Source organism: Ictidomys tridecemlineatus, chromosome 3, assembly GCF_052094955.1.
Source record: "Ictidomys tridecemlineatus isolate mIctTri1 chromosome 3, mIctTri1.hap1, whole genome shotgun sequence".
Lineage (NCBI taxonomy): Eukaryota > Metazoa > Chordata > Mammalia > Rodentia > Sciuridae > Ictidomys > Ictidomys tridecemlineatus.
In genome coordinates this window covers 97,029,756-97,038,081 of record NC_135479.1, presented here as the reverse complement: position 1 = coordinate 97,038,081, position 8,326 = coordinate 97,029,756, and the positions used below count along the sequence as shown (strand labels likewise).

Genomic DNA, 8,326 nt, shown 5'->3' with positions numbered 1-8,326 from the left:
GGTTTTCTTCTGTTTATTAAGTATACACAAAGTTAAGGGGGGGAATGTGAAAAAAGTAGAAGAGGAACCCCTAGGGTGGGAGTGGGGGTGGGGCAGGGGAGTGGGAGGGGATGTCCTGGGGGTGAAATGATTAAGTGGTTATGTGCATGTGCAGATATGCCACAGTGATACCCACGATTCTATATAATTAATATTACAAATAAAAAATTGTCAGGGTACCAAATACTTTAAAACAAATTCATAATTTTTAATTTAAATAATAAAGTATACAGAAAATATCACTAAAATAATAATAGTAAAGAAAATATATCATAAGGACACATCTAAACAGAAGCAGTCTATCATTGGCTGAGCTTACCAATGCACAACACTCAGTTTTCATTTTTAACCTCTTTGGGCAAAAATTTCTGTTAAAATTCAATTTGCAAATATTCACATTTCCAGTTCTCAATCAGTGATTCTTAAAAATGAGTAGGAAGGCATTATATTCTCATTAAGATATAAGGAAATTTCACTGAGACTCCTCAATGAGATGGTTTTCAGAAAGAATAAAACAAAATTCTAGTTCCCAGTGTTTATAAGAATGCAGATGTGAACATTTTTTGTGATACACATATTTTTCTTAGAAACAGAGTCATATAAAATAGAAACACTTAAAAATATTCTTTTTCAAAACACTCTCTGTACCAGGATCTTGTGAAATACGTAAGCATTTCTCATTCATTGTTTCAAAATGTCCCTTTACCTTGAAAAGACAGTTTATGTATTTTTTTCCCCTGAAAGTATCTTATAGGTCACTAGAGTTAGCTATTTGTCCTCAGAAAAGAAGGTCAGCAATTTTGAAACAAGGGTGTTTTCACATTATAAAAAAAAATATAACTCATCTTTAAATTCACCATTTTTTCCAGAACTTTGTCATGAGAGCAGTGAACCTAGCTGTGCTATAAAGATTACTGTGGTTATAAGCACCCCCATAATTCTATACAAATTAAACTCTATAGGACAGGGGCTGGCATAGATTTCCTGTAATAGGCTTGAGAGTCAGCGTTTAGGGTGGTTTTGTTTTGTTTTGGTACCAATGATTGAACTCAGGGGCACTCAGCCACTAAGCCATACTCCCAACCCTATTTTGTATTTTATTACTGATTGTTTAGCACCCCACTTTTGCCGAGGCTAGCTTTGAACTTGTGATCTTCCTGTCTCAGCCTCTTGAGCTGCTGGAATTACAGACATGAGCACCACTCCCAGTAGTGTTTGTTTATGTTTTGAGGAGTGGAGTCTCCTCTCCTGTACTAGTCAACAGCTCTTTCAGTCACTGTTGTCTGGAAACAGCCACAGATGAGTGAACCTGACTGTTCAAATAAAACTATCTACAGAATCAGGCAGCAGAGCAGATTTGGCCCAAGGGCCATTGTTTGCACACCCCTAACTTCAGGTGACACTATCCTAAATCCACTCAACCAAGCACAAATAAACTGCAGCTGGAAAAAGAGTGGGACGCCCTCCTCTGCTCTGGGCACCCCTCTGTTCCTGAGGGCACCATGCCTGCTGTACATGAGATGTGCCAAGCCAACAGAAAGACCTATGGAGGGTGCCAGCATCATTGAACCTAAAAGCTGGGGGAAACTTAACATTTTTTATTATGTTTTTTAAAGATAACAATGAATATAAGCTAGCACAGTGGTGCAGCCCATAATCCCAGCAACTTGGGAGGCTGAGGCCAGGAGGACCCAGATCAGCCTGGGCAACTCAGTAAGATCCTGTCTCAAAATTAAAAATAAAAAAGGGCTGAGGAGGTGGCTCAATGGTAGAGTACTGGGTTGGATCCCACCCTGAGGAGGGGTTTCGGTGTTTTCTCCTTCTCAGCTGATCCTGTGCACACTCCACTTGAGAGATACTGGCTTGAAGCTCCTGCCTCTGGCTAGAGAAGCAGTCATTGGGGTAAAAGTGAAGGAATGGACATGTGGGAACTCTCTTGTCCCTGACACTAGTGCTGTGGATTCAACATGGTGTCTCCCACAGCTCATGTGCTGGAAGTTGGGTCCTCAGTGAAGGGGTATTGAACGGTGGTTATAAGATTTTAAGAAGTGGGGCCCGGTGGAAGTGACTGTGTGCTGACCACCTTCGTGGAGGGATTAGGGCTGGGCTTGCAGAGAAGACTGAGTCTCAGAGGAGGGTGTCATTTCCTGTGAGGGAGGGCTGACATGACAGCATGAGCCAACCCTCTCCATTGTCTCACCATATGACTTTTTCTGTGTGTGCTACTCATCACTCTCCTGGGCATTCCTGCCATGTGATATAGCCAGAGGCCCTTACTTACCCTAAGCGGAACAGATAGGCCACCCACTCTGGGACTTACTGACTCCACAATTGTGAGCTACATAAACCTCTTTTCCTTATAAAAGTACCAAGCGTTAGTTATTCTGTTGCAGCAACACAGAGCAGACTAAGAGAATAAACCAGCTTTCAGATGTGGGGACTGATATGATGTCTGCCTTCAGGGTGAAGCTCAGGGTTTCAGAGATGAACCAACGGAAGAAGAAACAGCACAGGGCTTGTGGCTCCCAGTCAGATTTCTAGTCACTGTCCAGGCAAAGTCCACGTGCTCTGACCACACCACGCCATCATCATTTCCTGCAGGTATGCCTTTATAAAGAGACCATGAGCCCCTTAAGGGATCTTTGTATCCTTGGTGTTTTTCAGAAGCAAGGTTTTTTCAGAAACAATCAATAATGTTTCTTTAGAGAGTGACACAGAGGCCTCAGCAAGGAGCAGACTACTAAAGACTGTTCTTTTTTTTTTTTTAATATTTTTTCAGTTGTCAACAGACCTTTATTATGTGCAGTGCTGAGAATCGAACCCAGTTCCTCAAGCATGCGAGGCAAGTGCTCTAGCACTGAGCTACAACCCCAGCCCCTAAAGAGTGTTCTTAAGGAGGAAGATTATCTTCAGAGTTAAGATTAACCAGACATGTGACATCGTAAGGCAGCATATGTCCCCAAAGTATCTCTGTGCTGGCTCAGCAGAGGGGGGTGCCTCTCACTCCCAGGACACATGTCGCATGAGGCAGTCCAGGCACTGGCCTTAGTTGTGTTTCACAGATGGGCAGAGTGGCAACAATCCGGTTGACTTGATCAAGACGGGCTACCAAACTGGGAGGTTCTGATAGAGCAAGGCCCTTGGTGCCAAATGATGTGATTTGTTTAGACTTACTGACCTGGAGAACGCACAGTTCCTTTCACTTGGGGCCATGTGATCATCACCTATGTTGATAAAGTGCAGAAACCCTGACCACGTGGAGACATCACTGGCTGGTGAGGTGACCTGAGCAGCAAGACTCCCCAAGGACAGGCTGGCCTGTCTGTCTTCTTCACTTCACATTTGCTGGAGTCTGTCCATGTGTCTTGAGTGTTGTTGAATCTGGACACTATTTGTCAATTAGGATGCCTTTAATCACATGAGGTTTTCAGACCCTTAGACACGGGCTTAGGCATTATTTCTCTCTCAATTCCTACTGAATCAACATGTTCAGCTCTTTGCAGGACAAGGAAATCGACCACACAGGGTGAATAAAAGTGTTTGTAGAGAAGAATGTGAAAGTGGAAAATTACTGTTATTTTTCAAGCAGCAAAGAACTCTGTTTGGAGAAATCTTCAATTCTAGTCCTAGGTTTTCTGAGAGCTTTAACCAAGTCACTTAACCCCTCTGGGTCTGTACCATGAGTGCTCAGATCTCCACTGGCCTTCCATACCACAATTCTAAGAAAATTTAAGACATAGGGAACCTGTAGCTTGGTCTGATACTGTGGAAGACCTTGACCTTAGAGACACAATGAGCTTCGTTCAGTCATCTGATTCAGGACTGAGTGACTCTAAAAAGGGTCTCAAAAGATAGAAGACAGCAATCAAGCTGAAATCCAAGACTGCTTGCACTTGTCACCCTGACTCCCCAGGACTCCGACACATGTGCTGCCTGTAATAAGACCGTCCCTCCCTGGGAGGCAGCCACTCTGTGTCTTGAGCTCCAGAGTTCTGACAGGATTATTTTCCCTCTCAGGTTTTCTTCTCCCCACCTCCTCCTCCCTCTACATAGAATATCAGCGGCTGTGTTTTGTCCAGGGCAGAAACAAAGGCCTTCCCTGAAACCTGGGGAAGGGACCCCATCCCAAAGCTAGCTGGGCCCTCTGCAGTGACTCACTCTTTACTAATTTCCTCCCCTGTGAGTGCCCTGGGCACAGTCCTGCCTGGAAAGACCTCTGGATTTTCCCCTGAGGTTCCTGCTGCAGTGGGAGACCCATGGCCTGTGAGCTCACATCTGTACTCTGTAATCACCGTGTGCAGCAGAGTCCGTGCCACTCAGCTTCCTGAGCGAGCGAGCAGAGTGGCTGTCCACGCCCTGGTGATGGGCAGTTCCTGTCCTCCTTGCCCTCCATGACCAGGATGCTCTACTCAGCTGCACATGAAGTTGCTCTGGGGCTGGTGCCGGGGCTGTTTCCAATGAGCCATGTCTCCTTCCTGCAGCCCCAGAGGGACCCCCCACTCTAGATCACTCTACCACTAGCTGAACCCTGCCTAGTAGAGATTTTGCCTACAGCAAGTTAACGCTTCACACACCCACTAGCCACATACCTGGTGCATTTGAAAAGTAGATGCTGAAAGTCATTTTATGACTATTTCAGTTTACCGATGGCAAATTTCCTTTCAAATGAAACATACATGTGCTTTATTTAACATGGACAGATTGCACTCCCAGGAGGAGCGGAGGTGATGTGCATTATTTACTCTTCTTTGGCAGAGGATTGGAGGTAACCAGAGACTACCCTTGGAATGCAGACTTCTGGAAGGCATCTACTTCCATCCATGCCTTAACACTGTCCTAGTGGCTGACCGCTCTTATCAGTCTATCATCACCAGAGCCCAGCAACCCACACTGTGGGGGCTGAGGCAGACGTGCCTGCTAGGACAGGTTCCTTCCTAGAAACTGAGGTCTGTTCCAGACAGGAGGGGACTGGAATGTCACATGCCCTGGGAAGTATCTGTCCAGAAGTCTTTTTCTTTCTAATTCACCATTAGAACATTAGTCAGGATAGTTGTTTGAATCATATGTATGTGCTGTCTTCTAGGGCAGAAGTCCATCCTAAGGGGAGATGCCTTCCCTGAACTGTCCCCTAAGCTCCATCTTGCAGAGCGCATACTGAATCCTGGCTGTGTGAAAGGTGACCACGCTAACCAGGAGTGCTCTCCAGGGCTAGCACTTCAAATTCATCCTAGCTGGAATTATGATGCTCGAGGACACAGGAAAAGAGCTTTGTGTGAGAGTTATAAATATATAAATAAAACAAATATATTTTATTTTGTATATTTTATTTGTTTATTTATTTATTTTTGGTACTGGGAATTGAACCCAGAGGGGTTTTGCCACTGAGTCACATCCCAAGCTCTTTTTATTTTTTTGTTTTGAGACAGGGTCTTAACTAATTTGCTTATGGGCCTTGCTAAGTTGCTGAGGTTATCCTTAAACTTGTGATCTTCCTGTCTCAGCCCGCTCTGAGTTTCTGGGATTAGAGGTATGTACCACCATGCCCAGTTCATATCTAATTATTTATACTGCAATGTGTAATTTTTCAAAATATCTATTTCTTTACTAACACATGCACAAATAGAGAATGCAGAAGTTACAAAAGAATATTCAGGATTCCCCAGCCAAGGCAAAAATGGTTTTCAGCTTCTGATAAGTCCTTCCAAAAATAATGTATAACTTTCAAAGATGACAGCATATGAAACATACAGTTCTTGCATCTTGCTCTTTTTCACTTGACAGTTTATCTTGGAGCTCAACTTCGTTCCTTTTAGTGGCTGCAAAGTACTTTCTCTTGTGAATGTTCCATAATTTCTTCACCCTCCTACTGATGAACTTTGGGATTTTTGATAATGTATTGCTACTACGCCCTGCTATGGGAGTTTCTTTGTACCTACACCTTAATGCCTACATAACATTATTTCTATAGATTATATTTCCAGAAGTGGGGCTGTTGGCTTGAAGGGAAGTCTGGGTACATGCTGTAATGCTGCCCATCTTAGAGGTTGAGCCAAGCTACCAGCCCTCCAACACCTCCCACCCTAGTGAAAGAGCAGAGGACTGTGGTCTCCTAGTCAACCTCTTTGCTCTGTTTGTCTTTGTGGCATTCCTTTAAAAATGGAGAAGTACATCAGAATGTGACACAATTATCATTCAGTTCTTAATATTGCTTGTCACTAGCAGAAATTCCTTTGCTCTTTGTTTATTTATTTTCTCCCCTACCTGGCCACCACTAACTAGAAGGTAGGTTGTAGGAAGGCAGGAAGCATGACCAGCAGTCCTGTTCACCCAGAACCTTGAAGGAGAGAACACCAGTTGAAAGACTGTTGAATGTTGAACTCCTGTTGAATGAGCGTCTGTTGAATGACTTGTTGGATGCCAATGTTCCTCTGGTACCAAGGACGTTTGCCCTGGAAGAATGCTCCAGGGCCCTCCAAGAAAGGCATGAAGCTAGGGGTTCAGAGGACTTTCTAACAGATTCTGGAAATGTTCTACAGGCCTTGGAGGGAAAACAAGGCCCTCATCAACTTCAAGGAAAACCAATGGGGCTGGCAGGAAAGATACAGTCCTCTGATTTGGCCTGGAGGAAAATAAATCGAATTATCCTTGCCTCTGAGCAAACCATGGGCCAAAGCAAAATATAAAGAATATTTGTCAAGTGGTTGGAAGAATATTTTTTAATGAACAGTGCAGCAGAGGTCTTTGAGCCTGTGCAGCCTATGTTTTGAGGAAGTTCTGTGAGGCAGGAGTGATTCACTGAACACAGGTAGTAAAAAGGTGTGTTTGCTGAAAGGGTGTTTCTAAATCCTCACAGGGCTATCCAGCCAGGCTGCAGGTGTGGCCGGCAGGTTGGTCTGGGCCTCCTTCATTGGATTCTGCTGTGTGGGAAACTTCATCGATGACTCTTGGCATAAACATTTCATGCCACGATTCCCTGGCTTGGCACCAGGAAGACGTGACAATGTTATTCGAGCTTTCTAGACGTTATATATCCTGGGAGACCCAGAGGACGCTGAGTGAAATTTCCCCTGGAAACTCTTCTCTGTCTTGATTCCTTAGGTGTAGGAAGGAGGATGTCTCTCCTCTGACAACATGTGAGCATTTCTCAGAAGTCTGCGGCTCAGTTTCTTGCATCTAGGTTTTAGGCACCAGTGCCAGGCCAAGGGGTAGCTTTGGGGACCTCAGACCCCTTTTCCACATGAAGGTCGCCTCCCACAGTTTCTTAATACAGATGGTGACTGTTTTCTCAAGCTTATGTAAAAGTGCCTGAAAGAGCAGCTCTGGAGTGGCCCTGCACTTCCAGGTGGACTGTGGTTCTTATACACTCCTGCTGAGAACCCTAAGGCCCCCTGGGCATGGTTGTTGGAATCCCAAGGCCTGGGGGGAGTCGCCATCACAGGCCTGTCAGCCCTGGCCAGACACCCCATCTCAGCAGCCCAGGGACCTGAGTGAACTTCTGACCCTGGAAGAATGTGGCAGGACTGGGTAATCCTGTGTGGACAGACCCGCAGCACCAGGCTCAAGAGAACCTCTCAGAGACTGCCAAGTGGTCTTTTCTCAGACCCCAGTTCAATGAGTAGGAACTTGCAAATGTTAACACTTGGCAGAAGGCGGGACCCTCGCTCTTGGCTTTGCCCAGCTCTGGCCTCTCCAGACTTGGGCACTTGAACAGGTTTCACCAAAGCTGGGAAGAAAACAGTGCAGCACGAGTCACCTGAGCGGCTTTCTGAGTCACCTGATCTCGAGGATATGAGCACCCAAACTGATCCATAGAGTTCTGATGCTCCTTCTTTCCATAGCATATATGTTTCAGACCTTTTGTAAAATAGTCTTCAAAGAAAAATGAATGGCATATGTGTATTTGAGAAATGTACTAGATTTTGAAATAAGGTATGGCTAGGATCCTGCTCCATTTAAGATTCCCAACATATTTCTCTATAGGTTATCAAACATCTGGCTGCCTTAGGTTTCTGCCCCCAAATCACTTGAGTAGCTGTGGGGGAAGGTGGAACCCATCGGGTGCTTCCCAGTGGGTGGAACGGGCAGGCTGCCGAGTACCTCCGGGATTGTTCCAGAAACAGCATGTCCTGCGGTCATCTTGCTGAGCGTGGTTTAGAGCCTTCACAGAGTCTGTCCTTCTGATGATCCGCCACGGGAACCTGTGTATCAGCCAGCTTGGTGCCTCGGGGCTTCTCTCAAGTCTCCAAGTCCTCCACGTAACTGTTCTGTGCAGGACCTACAGACAGAC

General features: G+C 45.2%; 1 long non-coding RNA gene across 1 annotated transcript; it reads left to right on the top strand.

Annotated features, from left to right (window-relative positions):
* Nucleotides 1–673: 673 nt before the first annotated feature.
* On the top strand, nucleotides 674–5,358 carry LOC144376290 (uncharacterized). The gene is made up of 2 exons (XR_013436585.1): nucleotides 674–2,640; nucleotides 4,795–5,358. It is a non-coding gene; the product is annotated as an uncharacterized LOC144376290 (long non-coding RNA).
* The last annotated feature ends 2,968 nt before the right edge of the window (nucleotides 5,359–8,326 follow it).